Source organism: Coregonus lavaretus (assembly GCF_964263955.1).
Source record: "Coregonus lavaretus genome assembly, chromosome: 2".
Classification (NCBI taxonomy): Eukaryota; Metazoa; Chordata; class Actinopteri; order Salmoniformes; family Salmonidae; genus Coregonus; species Coregonus lavaretus.
Genome location: NC_139989.1, coordinates 79,249,837 through 79,268,237, shown reverse-complemented (window position 1 = coordinate 79,268,237; position 18,401 = coordinate 79,249,837). Strand labels below are relative to the sequence as shown.

The 18,401-nt window shown below is 44.1% G+C and overlaps 2 protein-coding genes across 2 annotated transcripts in view; both read left to right on the top strand.

The window, feature by feature from the left end:
• Window positions 1-18,401, top strand: part of LOC311140725 (NLR family CARD domain-containing protein 3-like) — a gene marked incomplete at its 3' end in the record, with an annotated part of 199,674 nt that overhangs the window by 151,839 nt on the left and 29,434 nt on the right. The gene's annotated exons all lie outside the window — the stretch shown is intronic.
• LOC311142129 (ribonuclease inhibitor-like) overlaps window positions 17,229-18,401 on the top strand; it is a 28,440-nt gene continuing 27,267 nt past the window's right edge. Inside the window, exon 1 of the mRNA XM_084177718.1 lies at window positions 17,229-17,434. The gene's annotated coding sequence lies outside the window, so the exon portion shown is untranslated. The remainder of the gene's footprint in view (window positions 17,435-18,401) is intronic.

Genomic DNA, 18,401 nt, shown 5'->3' with positions numbered 1-18,401 from the left:
TGGTGGGGCTCAAAACAGCTCTGCCCCACCTAGCCTGAATGAAGGGTCACCTCTGAGCAGTGTGATTTTGAAATCATGTTTAACTCTCTGCAGGTTGTCGCTCTGTGCAGTCGAAGAGGAAGGCTGTGCTTCTCTGGTCTCAGCTCTGAGGTCAAACCCCTCACACCTGAGAGAGCTGGATCTGAGTAACAATCGCACAGGAGACTCAGGAGTCAGACTGCTCTCTGTTGGACTGGAGGATCCACACTGGAGACTGGAGAAACTCAAGTATGTAGAGGGTTTGTGTCAATCTGTGTTGATGATTGACTTACTGTAATAGAGCTTGAGACCACCTGAGTGGAGGGACAAGGACTGGATTGATCACAGTAGACCACCTGAGTGGAGGGACAAGGACTGGATTGATCACAGTAGACCACCTGAGTGGAGGGACAAGGACTGGATTGATCAGAGTAGACCACCTGAGTGGAGGGACAAGGACTGGATTGATCAGAGTAGACCACCTGAGTGGAGGGACAAGGACTGGATTGATCAGAGTAGACCACCTGAGTGGAGGGACAAGGACTGGATTGATCAGAGTAGCATAGCGCTACCACCATCTTTGCATTAACCAGTATGGGCCGGCATCAGAGGTCTGAACACACCAACACACAACCACCTGAGGAAAACATTGTAATACTTTATTACAATCAAGTTCATAGGATAATGTGGATAAGATGTGAGGTGGCCTACAAAATGGATGGAGTCTATGACTCAACTTGAGCATCAGTAGGCTATGTGATTCAACCTGAGCATCAGTAGGCTATGTGATTCAACCTGAGCATCAGTAGGCGATGTGATTCAACCTGAGCATCAGTATTGCTGAGCCGGCTGGCATGGCAAGTTGCAGGTGAATAAACTACAGTGGCCTGAAGGGGACACAGATTCAGGTTCATTACTTAGAATCCAGAAGAACACGATAAGACCACCCTAATAATGCAGCAACAGCTGTGCTCTAGTTCAGGCTAGTTATTTCAGTTGGAGGCTAAAGAACGTGCTACAACAAGCAGCCTGTTCTATTCCAAAGGTGTAGGGGACAGGATGAGCACCCCTTGAAACACAACTATCTCATCTTGTTCCCCAAATTCCCCCTCACTACCTGTCTTTGTCGCCGGCAGCCCTACCCAGCAGCGAACGACAACATGTCCCCATTAGAGTGAGTGCAATACAGATACTTGTAGGCTATGGAACCCAACGTTCATCAAAGCACCAGCTCTCCTCAATCACCTGCCTGAACTCTCGGATCGGCCTTATAACAGTTTCTCAGAGACCCAGGCAGAGTTGGCAAGGAGGCACCGGCATAGAGCAGTTTGTTCATGATTTGGTGAAGTCATTCCTTGCAAGCTGTAATCACAGCGTCAACACAATACTGTAAGAAATGTTTGGGTTAGTTTTGATAATTATCAGGTTAGTTATGATAATTGATAGTTATGATAATTGATAATTGTCAGGTTAGTTATGATCATTTATAGTTATCAGGTTAGTTATGATCATTGATAGTTATCAGGTTAGTTAGGATAATTGATAGCTAGCAGGTTAGTTATGATAATTATCTGGTTAGTTATGATAATTGATTGTTATCAGGTTAGTTATGATATATTTTAATATATTTTTGTCATTTAGCAGACGCTCTTATCCAGAGCGACTTACAGGAGCAATTAGGGTTAAGTGCCTTGCTCAAGGGCACATCAACAGATTTTTCACCTAGACAGCACGAGGATTAGAACCAGCGACCTTTCGGTTACTGGCACAACGCTCTTAACCACTAAGCTACCTGCCGCCCCAGGTTAGTTATGATAATTGATAGTTATCAGGTTAGTTATGATATTGATAAATATCAGGTTAGTTATGATAATTGATAGTTATCAGGCTAGTTACAGTATGATAAATGATAGTTATCAGGTTAGTTACAGTATGATAAATGATAGTTATCAGGTTAGTTACAGTATGATAAATGATAGTTACCAGGCTAGTTACAGTATGATCATTGATAGTTATCAGGCTAGTTACAGTATGATAAATGATAGTTATCAGGCTAGTTACAGTATGATAAATGATAGTTATCAGGCTAGTTACAGTATGATAAATGATAGTTATCAGGCTAGTTACAGTATGATAAATGATAGTTATCAGGCTAGTTACAGTATGATAAATGATAGTTATCAGGCTAGTTACAGTATGATAAATGATAGTTATCAGGCTAGTTATGATAAATGATAGTTATCAGGTTAGTTACAGTATGATAAATGATAGTTATCAGGCTAGTTACAGTATGATAAATGATAGTTATCAGGCTAGTTACAGTATGATAAATGATAGTTATCAGGCTAGTTATGATAAATGATAGTTATCAGGTTAGTTACAGTATGATAAATGATAGTTATCAGGCTAGTTATGATAAATGATAGTTATCAGGCTAGTTACAGTATGATAAATGATAGTTATCAGGTTAGTTATGATAAATGATAGTTATCAGGCTAGTTACAGTATGATAATTGATAGTTATCAGGTTAGTTACAGTATGATAAATGATAGTTATCAGGCTAGTTACAGTATGATAAATGATAGTTATCAGGTTAGTTATGATAAATGATAGTTATCAGGCTAGTTACAGTATGATAATTGATAGTTATCAGGTTAGTTACAGTATGATAAATGATAGTTATCAGGCTAGTTACAGTATGATAAATGATAGTTATCAGGCTAGTTACAGTATGATAAATGATAGTTATCAGGTTAGTTATGATAAATGATAGTTATCAGGCTAGTTACAGTATGATAAATGATAGTTATCAGGTTAGTTATGATAAATGATAGTTATCAGGTTAGTTATGATAAATGATAGTTATCAGGCTAGTTACAGTATGATAAATGATAGTTATCAGGTTAGTTATGATAAATGATAGTTATCAGGTTATTTATGATAAATGATAGTTATCAGGCTAGTTACATAATGAAATTGATAGTTATCAGGCTAGTTACAGTATGATAAATGATAGTTATCAGGTTAGTTATGATAAATGATAGTTATCAGGCTAGTTACAGTATGATAAATGATAGTTATCAGGTTAGTTACAGTATGATAAATGATAGTTATCAGGTTAGTTACATTATGATAAATGATAGTTATCAGGCTAGTTACAGTATGATAAATGATAGTTATCAGGTTAGTTATGATAAATGATAGTTATCAGGTTAGTTACAGTATGATAATTGATAGTTATCAGGCTAGTTACAGTATGATAAATGATAGTTATCAGGTTAGTTATGATAAATGATAGTTATCAGGTTAGTTACAGTATGATAATTGATAGTTATCAGGTTAGTTACAGTATGATAATTGATAGTTATCAGGCTAGTTACAGTATGATAAATGATAGTTATCAGGTTAGTGAGAGAGATTTCCATTTACTAACTGTCTGTTCTTCTGCTCCCCCTACAGTGTGAAACCTGGTGGAGTGAACACAATCAAACCTTGGCCTAGAAAATGTGAGTGTTAACTGCTGGGAAGAATTAGCTTGTTATTACTCAGTCTTTTTTATAGTAAGGGGTTAGAAAATAATGGAATCATTTTTCAGAGCTTGCTTGATAAGTGAGCTATGGATGTGTGGTTACACTAATAGGACTTCACTCTGTGGTTATGTTTTGCTCTGTGTTTGTGTTTTAAATGACCATACAGTATAACATATCATCATTCAGCAAGTCTTAAATAACCTTTCCTTGGTCCTTTAATAACTAGAAACATTAACATTCTGATGTGGCCCTTTAATACCTAGAAACATTAACATTCTGATGTGGCCCTTTAATACCTAGAAACAATAACATTCTGATGTGGCCCTTTAATACCTAGAAACATTAACATTCTGGTGTGGCCCTTTAATACCTAGAAACATTAACATTCTGATGTGGCCCTTTAATACCTAGAAACATTAACATTCTGATGTGGCCCTTTAATACCTAGAAACATTAACATTCTGATGTGGCCCTTTAATACCTAGAAACATTAACATTCTGATGTGGCCCTTTAATACCTAGAAACAATAACATTCTGATGTGGCCCTTTAATAACTAGAAACATTAACATTTTGATGTGGCTCTTTAATACCTAGAAACAATAACATTCTGATGTGGCCCTTTAATACCTAGAAACAATAACATTCTGATGTGGCTCTTTAATACCTAGAAACATTAACATTCTGATGTGGCCTTTTAATACCTAGAAACATTAACATTCTGATGTGGCCTTTTAATACCTAGAAACAATAACATGCTGATGTGGCCCTTTAATACCTAGAAACATTAACATTCTGATGTGGCTCTTTAATACCTAGAAACATTAACATTCTGATGTGGCCCTTTAATACCTAGAAACATTAACATTCTGATGTGGCCCTTTAATACCTAGAAACATTAACATTCTGATGTGGCTCTTTAATACCTAGAAACATTAACATTCTGATGTGGCCCTTTAATACCTAGAAACATTAACATTCTGATGTGGCCCTTTAATACCTAGAAACATTAACATTCTGATGTGGCCCTTTAATACCTAGAAAAAACAACATTCTGATGTGGCCCTTTAATACCTAGAAACAATAACATTCTGATGTGGCCCTTTAATAACTAGAAACATTAACATTCTGATGTGGCCCTTTAATAACTGTCACGGTTTCGGCCGAGGCTGCTCCTCCTCCTTGTTCGGGCAGGTTTCGGCGGTCGTCGTCCCCGGAGTACTAGCTGCCACCGATCTATGTTTCATGTTTGTTTGGTTTTGTCTTGATGTTGTACACCTGTGTCTAGTTAGTCCTCATTAGTGTCCTATTTAGTTCTCGTTGTGTGTGTATGGTGTTGTGTGTGATTGCTCTTCTGTTTTGGTGTTCTGAGCTACGTACTTCCCTCCGTTGTTTGGAGAGGTTTTCGCACATGTTCGTGCGCCTTTTGTTTGACGCCTGTGTGCGCCTTTATTTCGCCTCCGGGCTTATTGTGCTCGTGTACTACGTGTATAATTCACTAAAGTCTTTTGGACTTAGCTTCTGCGTCCTGCGCTTGATTCCTGCACCACACCCACCTTCAGCACCCCTGACAGAATCACACACCCTTAAGAATGGAATCAGCAGGAGCAACAGTCACGCCTGAGTCGCTGGAGGAGCATGTCCGCGGCCAGGATAACCAGATACGACAACTGGGGACCGCTCTACAGGACGTCATCAACACCCTGCACAGATGGGAGTCCAGAGGGGTACCCACACCTCCACCTACCCTGCCACCCCCATCGGCCGGTCCACCAGTCCCAGGTCCGGAACCCAGTGGGATTCGGCTCTCGCTCCCGAGGGCGTATGACGGAACAGCTGCCGGGTGTCAGGGGTTCCTCCTGCAGGTGGAGCTCTACCTGGCCACAGTACACCCGGTGCCCTCGAGACACGAGAGCGTTTCCGCCCTCATCTCCTGTCTCACGGGCAAGGCGTTGGAATGGGCCAACGCCGAGTGGAGGAGGATGGACGCCACCACCATCACCTACGCCGAGTTCTCCCGTCGCTTCAAGGCCGTGTTCGACCATCCACCTGAGGGCAAAGCGGCGGGGGAGCGTCTAGTCCACCTGAGACAGGGGAGGAAGAGTGCACAGGCGTTCGCGCTGGAGTTCCGGACTCTAGCGGCAGACGCAGGGTGGAATGAACGGGCCCTCATCGACCACTTTCGATGTAGCCTACGGGAGGACGTTCAACGTGAGTTGGCCTGCAGGGACACCAATTTCACCTTCGACCAGTTGGTCGATATGTCCATCCGTCTGGACACCCTGCTGGCCACCCGTGGAAGTCCCGAGTGGGGTCCGTCCATTCCACCCTCCGGCACCTCCGAGCCGAGCCCTATGGAGCTCGGGGGTGCTGGCGCTAGAGAAAGGAGGAGGAGGAGCCCGAGGGAGCCTGTCCCCTGCACCAAGTGCGGTCTTGGAGGGCACACTTCGGCCAGGTGCTGGGGAGGGTTCCCCGAGGGAGGAGACAACAGGCCACGCACTGGGGAGCCTTCCCAGGTGAGTAGACGCCCCACTTACCCAGAGCTCTCTGTTGCGCAAATTTGTATACCTGTTTATTTTCCACAGGTTGCACCTCATTCCCAGCATAAGGTGCTAGTAGATTCAGGCGCAGCTGGGAATTTTGTTGATCTGAAGTTTTGTTTAGATTTAGGGATCCCTCTCCTACCTGTTGACAAGCCTTTTCCCGTTCATGCTTTAGATAGCCGCCCGTTGGGGTCGGGGTTGATCAGGGAAGTCACTGCGCCACTTAGGATGTGTGCTCAGGGGGGTCATGAGGAGACTATACAGTTGTATCTGATCGACTCTCCTGCGTACCCGGTGGTGCTGGTAATTCCCTGGTTAAGCACCCATAACCCTGCTATTTCGTGGTAACAGAGGGCCCTCAATGGGTGGTCTGCTCAGTGTGAGGGGCGATGTCTGGGTGTTTCCGTAGGGGCGACTTCAGTGGAAAGTCCAAACCAAGTGCCCGCACTGCACATTCCGCCTGAATATGGGGATTTAGCTCTCGTGTTTAGTAAAGCTAGGGCGACGCAGTTGCCTCCTCATAGACAGGGGGATTGTGCTATTGATCTCCAGGCAGGAGCAGCGCTCCCACGGAGCCACGTGTATCCTTTGTCTCAAGAGAAGAGAAAAGCTATGGAAACTTACATAGCCGAATCTTTGAGACAGGGATACATACGGCCCTCCACTTCTCCCGCCTCCTCGAGCTTCTTTTTTGTGAAGAAAAAATATGGAGGGTTGCGCCCGTGCATCGATTACCATGGTCTCAATCAGATTACTGTGAAATACAGTTATCCACTCCCTCTGATTGCGACCATGACAGAGTCATTGCATGGAGCGCGGTTTTTCACAAAACTGGATCTCAGGAGCGCGTATAACTTGGTGCGCATTAGGGAGGGCGACGAATGGAAAACAGCGTTTAGTACCACGTCAGGTCATTTCGAGTATCTCGTCATGCCATATGGGTTGATGAATGCTCCATCAGTCTTCCAATCCGTCGTAGATGACATTTTCCGGGATATGCAGGGGCAAGGGGTGGTCGTGTACATTGATGACATTCTAGTGTACTCGTCTACCCGAGCCGAGCATATAGCCCTGGTGCGTCGTGTATTGAGGAGGCTGTTGGAGCACGACCTATATGTCAAGGCAGAGAAATGTCTGTTTTTCCAGGAGTCGGTCTCCTTTTTGGATTATCGGTTGTCCGCGTCAGTGGTGAGAATGGAGGTGGATCGTGTGTCAGCTGTGCGTAATTGGCAAACCCCAACCACTGTCAAAGAGGTGCAGCAGTTCTTGGGCTTTGCGAATTACTACCGGAGGTTTATCCGGGGTTTTGGACAGGTGGCAGCTCCCATCACGTCCCTTCTGAAAGGGGGTCCGGTGCGCCTGCAGTGGTCAGCTGATGCGGACAGGGCCTTTAGGAGACTGAAGGACCTGTTTACGTCGGCTCCGGTGCTGGCGCATCCGGACCCCGCATTACCCTTTCAGGTCGAGGTGGACGTGTCTGAGGCCGGTATAGGGGCCGTACTCTCTCAACAGTCCGGCACGCCACCTAAACTCCGCCCCTGTGCTTTTTACTCTAAAAAGCTCAGCCCGGCGGAGCGAAATTATGACGTCGGGGACAGTGAGCTGTTAGCTGTAGTTCAGGCCCTTAAGGTGTGGAGGCATTGGCTTGAGGGGGCTCAACACCCTTTCCTCATTTTGACTGACCATCGGAACCTGGAGTACATCCGGGCAGCGAGGAGACTGAACCCTCGCCAGGCTCGATGGAGTATGTTTCTCGCCAGGTTCGTATTTAAAATCACGTACATCCCTGGGTCCCAGAATGGTAAGGCAGATGCGCTGTCCTGGCGGTATGACACGGAGGAGAGGTCCGTTGAGCCTACTCCCATACTACCGGAGTCTTGTCTTGTGGCACCGGTGGTGTGGGAGGTCGATGCCGAAATCGAGCGAGCGTTGCGTACCGACCCCAGCCCTCCACAGTGTCCTGAGGGTCGGAAGTACGTTCCGCTCGAGATTCGGGATCGACTCATTTACTGGGCTCACACGTCACCCTCCTCTGGACATCCGGGTATTGGCCGGACAGTGCATTGTCTTAGCACTAAATACTGGTGGCCCACGTTAGCCAGGGATGTGAGGGTTTATGTCTCCTCCTGCTCGGTGTGCGCCCTGTGTAAGGCGCCCAGACACCTGCCCAGGGGTAAGTTACAACCCCTGCCCGTTCCACATTCGACCATGGTCCCACCTCTCGGTGGATTTTGTGACAGACCTTCCCCTCTCTCAGGGGAATACCACCATCCTGGTCGTTGTGGACCGGTTCTCGAAGGCCTGTCGTCTTCTCCCTATGTCGGGTCTTCCTACTGCCCTACAAACTGCAGAGGCACTATTTACCCACGTCTTCCGGCATTACGGGGTACCCGAGGATATAGTGTCTGATCGAGGCCCCCAGTTGACCTCCCGAGTATGGAGAGCGTTCATGGAGTGTTTGGGGGTCTCGGTGAGCCTTACCTCAGGGTACCACCCGGAGAGTAACGGGCAGGTAGAACGAGTCAACCAGGATGTGGGTAGGTTTCTGAGGTCGTATTGCCAGGACCGGCCTGAGGAGTGGGCTCGGTACATTCCCTGGGCCGAGATGGCCCAGAACTCTCTCCGCCACTCCTCTACCAATCTAACCCCCTTCCAATGTGTGTTAGGTTACCAGCCGGTTCTGGCACCTTGGCAGCAGAGCCAGATCGAGGCCCCTGCGGTGGATGATTGGATGAGGCGCTCGGAAGAGACGTGGAACGCTGCACACGTCCACCTGCAGCGGGCCATCCGTCGTCACAAGGCGAGCGCCAATCTCCACCGCAGTGAGGGGCCGGTGTACGCACCCGGAGATCGAGTCTGGCTCTCTACCAGAAACCTACCCCTCCGCCTGCCCTGCCGGAAGCTGGGTCGGCGGTTTGTGGGGCCTTTTAAAGTCCTGAGAAGATTGAACAAGGTGTGTTATAGGTTACATCTGCCTGTTGAATATAAGAATATTAACCCCTCGTTCCATGTGTCTCTTCTCAGGCCGGTGGTAGCTGGTCCACTCCAGGAAGGTGAGATAGGAGAGACTCCTCCGCCCCCACTGGACATCGAGGGGGCTCCGGCGTACACCGTTCGGTCCATCTTGGACTCTAGACGCCGGATGGGGGGTCTCCAGTATCTCGTGGAGTGGGAGGGGTACGGCCCGGAGGAGCGGTGCTGGGTGCCGCGGAGGGACATCCTAGACCCATCTCTCCTGTCGGAGTTCCACCGGGACCATCCCGCGCGCCCTGCTCTGCGCCCTCCTGGTCGTCCCCGAGGCCGGGGTCAGCGCACGGCTGGAGCCGCGCGTCAAGGGGGGGGTACTGTCACGGTTTCGGCCGAGGCTGCTCCTCCTCCTTGTTCGGGCAGGTTTCGGCGGTCGTCGTCCCCGGAGTACTAGCTGCCACCGATCTATGTTTCATGTTCGTTTGGTTTTGTCTTGATGTTGTACACCTGTGTCTAGTTAGTCCTCATTAGTGTCCTATTTAGTTCTCGTTGTGTGTGTATGGTGTTGTGTGTGATTGCTCTTCTGTTTTGGTGTTCTGAGCTATGTACTTCCCTCCGTTGTTTGGAGAGGTTTTCGCACATGTTCGTGCGCCTTTTGTTTGACGCCTGTGTGCGCCTTTATTTCGCCTACGGGCTTATTGTGCTTGTGTACTACGTGTATAATTCACTAAAGTCTTTTGGACTTAGCTTCTGCGTCCTGCGCTTGATTCCTGCACCACACCCACCTTCAGCACCCCTGACAATAACTAGAAACATTAACATTCTGATGTGGCCCTTTAATACCTAGAAACATTAACATTCTTATGTGGCCCTTTAATAACTAGAAACATTAACATTCTGATGTGGCCCTTTAATACCTAGAAACATTAACATTCTGATGTGGCTCTTTAATACCTAGAAACAATAACATTCTGATGTGGCCCTTTAATACCTAGAAACATTAACATTCTGATGTGTATCTTTAATACCTAGAAACAATAACATTCTGATGTGGCCCTTTAATACCTAGAAACATTAACATTCTGATGTGGCCCTTTAATACCTAGAAACATTAACATTCTGATGTGGCCCTTTAATAACTAGAAACATTAACATTCTGATGTGGCCCTTTAATACCTAGAAACATTAACATTCTGATGTGGCCCTTTAATAACTAGAAACATTAACATTCTGATGTGGCCCTTTAATACCTAGAAACATTAACATTCTGATGTGGCTCTTTAATACCTAGAAACAATAACATTCTGATGTGGCCCTTTAATACCTAGAAACATTAACATTCTGATGTGGCCCTTTAATACCTAGAAATATTAACATTCTGATGTGGCCCTTTAATACCTAGAAACATTAACATTCTGATGTGGCCCTTTAATACCTAGAAACATTAACATTCTGATGTGGCCCTTTAATGCATTGGCTCTGAGTCGGGTTCTCTGTCTTCAAATGTTCAGCCTAAAGAGAGGGGATTTGTGTGTGTGTGTGTGTGTGTGTTTAACAGTGATGATGTGTGTGTGTGTGTGTGTTATCAGTGATGATGTGTGTGTGTGTGTGTGTGTGTGTGTGTGTGTGTGTCCTCAGAGCAAGAACTCGTGAGTTGGAAGAACTGAGAGACCTATGGCGTGGGTGTTGTCCTTGGCCACCTGCTGACAAGGCTGACAAGATAGGACTCTTTTGTCCATTGTTATAGGATAGGAACAGCATTGATTGAAAACAAACGCCCAACACAAAATGGGTCATGCACAAGATTTTAGTCAGACCAAGCTATAACATTATATATTTACTACGACAGTACATTCAACCAAAAGCTAATATAACAAAGGCATCAGAGATTATTTATAATCTGTCACAGAAACTGGAATCCATCTCCCCAGATCAGTCAATAAATGCTTCTGGTATTGACTTATATGCTGCCCCTGTCTTCATGTTGTTGCTGGACATATCTTTTTTAAAATGTGTGTAGGTCACCTAAATCATCAGAAAAATTGCCCCTCCTGAGAATTTTTTCAGGAGCCGCCACTGTGTGTCTCTACAGCTGAACAACTCTTTCCATAATGGAGGACCAGATATACTGAATTACTGTGTTGATGTGTCTCTACAGCTGAACAACTCTTTCCATAATGGAGGACCAGATATACTGAATTACTGTGTTGATGTGTCTATACAGCTGAACAACTCTTTCCATAATGGAGGACCAGATATACTGAATTACTGTGTTGATGTGTCTCTACAGCTGAACAACTCTTTCCATGGTGGAGGACCAGATATACTGAATTACTGTGTTGATGTGTCTCTATAGCTGAACAACTCTTTCCATGGTGGAGGACCAGATATACTGAATTACTGTGTTGATGTGTCTCTATAGCTGAACAACTCTTTCCATAATGGAGGACCAGATATACTGAATTACTGTGTTGTTTTGTCTCTACAGCTGAACAACTCTTTCCATAATGGAGGACCAGATATACTGAATTACTGTGTTGATGTGTCTCTACAGCTGAACAACTGTTTCCATAATGGCCTTGTCATTGAACAAGCCCAGAAGGCCAAAGCCTCTTCTGCACACAACATGATGGACAATATCTTTAAACAATATCTTCAATTAAAACCCTTCATTAAAGGCCACTAAATATAATTTTAGTGAATCCCTTGTCCTTCCAGGTGTTAGACTATTATCAGTGAGTCAGGTGTTCTCTGAACCTGGTCCTGGAGAGCCACTGGGTGTGAGCTCTGTGGGCTACGGAGTGAAGCTACACAAAAGAGACTGTTGACTGAAAGTCATCTGACCTTGGCAAAGGACATTGGAATCAGTGTGTCCATGGAACTAGCTGCTAAAGAGGCTCACCAGTTGAGTTCATCAGGAACTTAGTGGGTTCATCTAACAATCCTAATTATCAGCTGATACATTTTAATCTCATACACAGGGTAAACCTTCTACCTAGAAAACATAATTTAATAGAAATCACAACCGCTCCTCTGTTTGATCTATGTAATCAAGGTGCCTTGGGCTCCTTTAATCATATGTACTGGGAGTGACCAGGGGACATGTTTTGGAAAGAGGTATCCTCATACCTTGTTCCCCCAGACTGTTATCACTTAATGATAATTCACCACTGTCATTACAGCAAAGCAATGATCTCCTCCCTAAACTCCCATACTCTCTTGAGAGAATTAGGCCTACCCTTACTTAGCTACCGAACCTCATTATGTAAAAGTATATCATGATGCTCAGCAGACCACGAAACATCAATGTTGAAGGATAAATGTTGATCGGATAAAGTTTATGATAGCCATAACTGAGTTCATAGTTTTTTAAGTCAATGCTGAGTTTAGCCAAAGCACGCTCTGGCAGTGTAGTCTTATCAGTGCCGAAAGAGCCAGTAGGCGGGCAGACAGTCCCTGTACCCCTGTTAGCAGCTCTGATTGGCTGCAACTGGTATGTTACTTATATTGATTGACAGCACTTAATGGGCAAGACTATAGGAAAACAGATTCTCCCATTGGAGAATATTGAACGAGGGCTCATTTTGGCCCTAAACATTCCATTTTTACTGGGATTGTTTTGCAGATTATTTTTAATTAATGTTCAGCATTTATCAAAGGGCCATTCTAAATTGATAAATGGTATGGATCTTGGCTGTGGGCTGCCAGTTGAATAGCCCTGACCTAGATGTTTAGAAATGTGTTTGCTAGAGCTTTGCTTCCTTTTGTTTTTATTTTGGAAGCCAGTCAATTCAACCTCTCATAAGATCCAAGTCACTGACATGAGGATTGTCATTTCATTACTTGAAATGGTTCTTATTTGATTTATTTTTCAGTCGAGCCCAAAAATTGACAATACATCTGTTTCAACCAGAGAAGTGGTTCCGCAACTGGAAAGAACAGAGAGTGTATTTGTAAATATCAATGTACAGTTTATCACACAGGGTTGGGGTCAATTCCATTTCAATTCCAGTCAATTCAAGAAGTACACTGAAATTCCAATTCTCTTCAATAGTTTTCAATTAGGAAAATGTGGAATTGGAATTTGGTTAACTTTTTTAATTGATTGGAATTTAAATGGAATTGACCCCAACCCCTTATATCTCAACACAAAATGGCTGTGATTATTTCATTCTTGCACAGGTACTAACCACTTGTGTTAGGGAAATGTTTTTGGGATACTTGTGCAATAGCCATTTTGGGGCTTGTTTCAATTCCAAAGTTTAGTATGTATCCCATATTCCGAGCACGCAATGCATACATCAAGCTTGTGACTCTTCAAACTCGATGGATGCATTTGCAGTTTGTTTAGGTAGTTTCTGATTATTTTGTGCCGAATTGAAATGAATGCTAGATAATGTATTGTGTTGTTTTCTAAACACTGTGGATGCTACAGACGTCTTACCATGCCCCCACCCCAATGGACGTTTCATGCTGAATAACCACCACTAGTCAGCCTCCTGCTCCCCCTGGCTGTCACAGAAGAGGTAGAGGAAGACCATGAGCTCAGGCCAAAATACTGTGGATATCATCTTTCTAAACTCTTAGGAAAGAATAGTGCTATCTAGAACCTAAAAGGGTTCTTTGGCTGTCCCCATAGGATTTGGGGTGTGTACTATTCTGTGCATTAGCCTACAAAATAGGTAATGGAATGTTTACAGTTTTTCTTTCTTGATTATATGAAATAACCCTTTTCAGAAAAATCAGGACATGATTGAACAGTTATTGGTTTAGTAAATAAGAGTTGATATGTTGGAGTAAAACAGTTCATGTTTTCAGTGACCAGACAATGTATTCAGTAAAACAACTGTATTAATTCTGATTGTTTTTATGATTTCAGCTCAACAAACAAATGCTTGGATATGATTCTGAAGACTCAATCAGCAACATAGAAACAACAGAAGATGAATATGTGCCAGGAACAGAACGTGGCAACGAGAGCAGTTTAGAGCTTTACTGTATTGAAGAACAAAGGCCTATAAGGGACATATAAATACTGAGTCTGACACCTCTGTGCAAGAATCCACAAGTTCACTTGAAGTCATGCACGTTACAAAGACTAAAGATTGATCAAAACATTACTGTCTCTTTTGTGAGAAACCACAATCAAAAATTGCCCGGCATCTGGAAATGATTCATAAAGGTGAAGCTGAAGTGGCAAAAGGCCCTTTCTTTCCCAAAGAACTCCAAAGACTGGAAGCTCCCACTGACCATACTGAGACAACGTGGGGACAGAGCACACAACAGGCAAATCATAAGAGAAGGCAAAGGTGTTATAGTTCCTTATAAACAAAGCAGTTTCCCAAATGGAAATCCAAAAGATTTCTTGCACTGTGCAAACTGCCAAGGACTCTTTAAAAGAACATTCCTATTGTTCATCATTCACAATGGCATTTTCTGTTGTGACAGGATTGTTATGTTTGGTCTCTCAAGTTTCCACTCTGATGCTGCGTTTGTAACCATTTGGAAGTTGGGAATTTTTCTGAAGTCGTAAAAAGCAGTTGGATGCATTCATTTAATTTGAACTCATTGATAAACGGTGCTTGGCTAATGGCCAACAACTTCGTCAACCATGAACTAAAAGTACAGTTATCATGCTTGTAACCAAATTATAGAGTTCAAAAACAGATAGATTTTTATAAATAATGTTTTGTTGTTGCATTTAACTGCCAAAAATACTGTTATAGAAACCATTTCCTTATTAGGTGAGGTCAGAGGTCACCGTGTGGGAGAAGTGGTCGCTCAGGATGATAGACCAGTTTCCCACTAGTAATTACCAGTTGGAGGGCCGTTCAAGTGGATTTTTCCCAGTGTTATGTAGTAAATTCCCACTTCCCACTTGGTAACAAACGCACCATGACACTGCCTCCTTCAGTGCCTGATGCGTACTTGTGACTCTCATAAAGGGGGCTTGTCTGTAGCACGGTACATCTCCCACTCCAGGTAATGTGAAAGCCTTGCCCCCCACTAAGCCACGCCTCCTAAATCATTTCCCAGTGTGTCTTGCCTTTTATAGTGAACTGTAACGTTACCACTGACTGTACTTGTTAGTGACAGCGACATGGTCGTTGAATTCGTTCATTTTCAGTCCTGTGGCCTTAACCAAGTTAGTTCCTAGGCATATATTATCATCATAAAGTCTATCATCATAAAGTATTTGACAATACATTACATCCGATTGTTTGGGGATTCCGGAAAAAAGCTTGTCCGGAGAAGACAAGGTGAGCGCTACCATCAGTCCTGTGTCATGCCACCAGTAAAGCATCCTGAGACCATTCATGTGTGGGGTTGCTTCTCAGCCAAGGGAGTGGGCTCACTCACAATTTTGCCTAAGAACACAGCCATGAATAAAGAATGGTACCAACACATCCTCCGACAGCAACTTCTCCCAACCATCCAAGAACAGTTTGGTGACGAACAATGCCTTTTCCAGCATGATGGAGCACTTTGCCATAAGGCAAAAGTGATAACTAAGTGGCTTGTGGAACAAAACATCGCGATTTTGGGTCCATGGCCAGGAAACTCCCCAGACCTTAATCCCATTGAGAACTTGTGGTCAATCCTCAAGAGGCGGGAGGACAAACAAAAACCCACAAATTCTGACAAACTCCAAGCATTTTTATGCAAGACTGGGCTGCCATCAGTCAGGATGTGGCCCAGAAGTTAATTGACAGCATGCCAGGGCGGATTGCAGAGGTCTTGAAAAAGAAGGGTCAACACTGCAAATATTGACTCTTCGCATAAACTTAATGTAATTGTCAATAAAAGCCTTTGACACTTATGGAATGCTTGTAATTATACTTCAGTATACCATAGTAACATCTGACAAAAATATCTCATAACAGAGAGAGAGAGAGAGAGAGAGAGAGAGAGAGAGAGAGAGAGAGAGAGAGAGAGAGAGAGAGAGAGAGAGAGAGAGAGAGAGAGAGAGAGAGAGAGAGAGAGAGAGAGAGAGAGAGAGAGAGAGAGAGAGAGAGAGAGAGAGAGAGTTAAGGTACTGTGGGATTCTTTAATCAGTTTGGCTCATTGGACAGGTCAGAGTCTATGTTTGAATATGTTGAGTGGTTTTTGGCAATACACTGTAGATGTATTCATGGATTTAGCTGTTGAAATTCCTTCCCGGACCCTCCTACTGGCTGTGTGGCTAAGCCACCAATGTCTTCACATCCTAGGGGAGAGAGGAGCTGCTACCCCTGGGGAGAGAGGAGCTGTTACCCCTGGGGAGAGAGGAGCTGCTACCCCTGGGGAGAGAGGAGCTGCTACCCCTGGGGAAAGAGGAGCCCCTTGGGAGAGAGGAGCTGTTACCCCTGGGGAGAGAGGAGCTGTTACCCCTGGGGAGAGAGGAGCTGCAACCCCTGGGGAGAGAGGAGCTGGTACCCCTGGGGAGAGAGGAGCTGTTACCCCTGGGGAGAGAGGAGCTGTTACCCCTGGGGAGAGAGGAGCTGCTACCCCTGGGGAGAAAGGAGCTGCTACCCCTGGGGAGAGAGGAGCCCCTGGGGAGAGAGGAGCTGCTACCCCTGGGGAGAGAGGAGCTGCTACCCCTGGGGAGAAAGGAGCTGCTACCCCTGGGGAGAGAGGAGCTGCTACCCCTGGGGAGAGAAAAGCTGTTACCCATGGGGAGAGAGGAGCTGCTACCCCTGGGGAGAGAAGAGCGCTACCCCTGGGGAGAGAGGAGCTGCTACCCCTGGGGAGAGAGGAGCTGTTACCCCTGGGGAGAGAGGAGCTTCAACCTTGGGGAGAGAGGAGCTTTTACCCCTGGAGAGAGAGGAGCTGCTACCCCTGGGGAGAGAGGAGCTTCTACCCCTGGGGAGAGAGAAGTTGCTACCCCTGGGGAGAGAGGAGCTGCTACCCCTGGGGAGAGAGAATCTGCTACCCTTGGGGAGAGGGGCAGCAACCAGGATAGACTGCGACCCTGCTCGGGAAGAGCTTAACGACTGGTGGTTGTTCGGGCAAGTTTGGCAGGAGCTTCAGTGACGAAAACTGCTCAACTTGCTTATGTTTCACAATGTGCCATGGCCGTCTCAGTCACCAGGTTCCAACCCAATTGAACGCTTATGGGAGATTCTGGAGAGGCGCCTGAAACAACGTTTTCCACCACCATCAACAAAACACCAAATTATGGAATTTCTTGTGGAAGAATGATGTCACATCCCTCCAATAGAGTTCCAGACACTTGTAGAATGTATGCCAAGGCACATTGTAAGAGCTATAAAGAGACAGGGAGTGGGAGAGAGAACAGGTAGAAACTGATATGGAAATGAGCAGAACAAACTAAAGGAACTTTCCACCACCGAATGATCATTCCAGACTCTACTTCTATTGAGAGACATATAAAAGGTAAGACGACGATTGTTATGATATTAATATAGTTGATGATATTGTTATGTGTATTAATATAGTTGATGATATTGTTATGTGTATTAATATAGTTGATGATATTGTTATGTGTATTAATATAGTTGATGATATTGTTATGTGTATTACTACAGTTGATGATAGTGTTATGATATTAATATAGTTGATGATATTGTTATGTGTATTAATATAGTTGATGATATTGTTATGTGTATTAATATAGTTGATGATATTGTTATGTGTATTAATATAGTTGATGATATTGTTATGTGTATTCATATAGTTGATGATAGTGTTATGTGTATTCATATAGTTGATGATATTGTTATGTGTATTAATATAGTTGATGATATTGTTATGTGTATTCAAATTGTTGATGATATTGTTATGTGTAATAATATAGTTGATGATATTGTTATGTGTATTCAAATTGTTGATGATATTGTTATGTGTATTAATATAGTTGATGATATTGTTATGTGTATTCAAATTGTTGATGATATTGTTATGTGTATTAATATAGTTGATGATATTGTTATGTGTATTCAAATTGTTGATGATATTGTTATGTGTATTAATATAGTTGATGATATTGTTATGTGTATTAATATAGTTGATGATAGTGTTATGTGTATTCATATAGTTGATGATATTGTTATGTGTATTAATATAGTTGATGATATGTTTTGTGGACAGTGTTATAATAGGCCTACTCTCCTTAAAATGTTTTCAATATAAATTAGATGTGTGGGGTGAATTCGTTCTGTTTCCATCTGTGTGCCCCAGGGTGATCGCTCCTACACTATCTAGAATCTAAAAGGGTTCTTTGGCTGTCCCCATAGGAGAACCCTTTGTAGAACCCTTTTTGGTCCTAGATAGAACCCTTTTGGGTTCCATGAAGAATCCTTTCCACAGAGGGTTCTACATGGAAGCCAGAAGGGTTTTACCT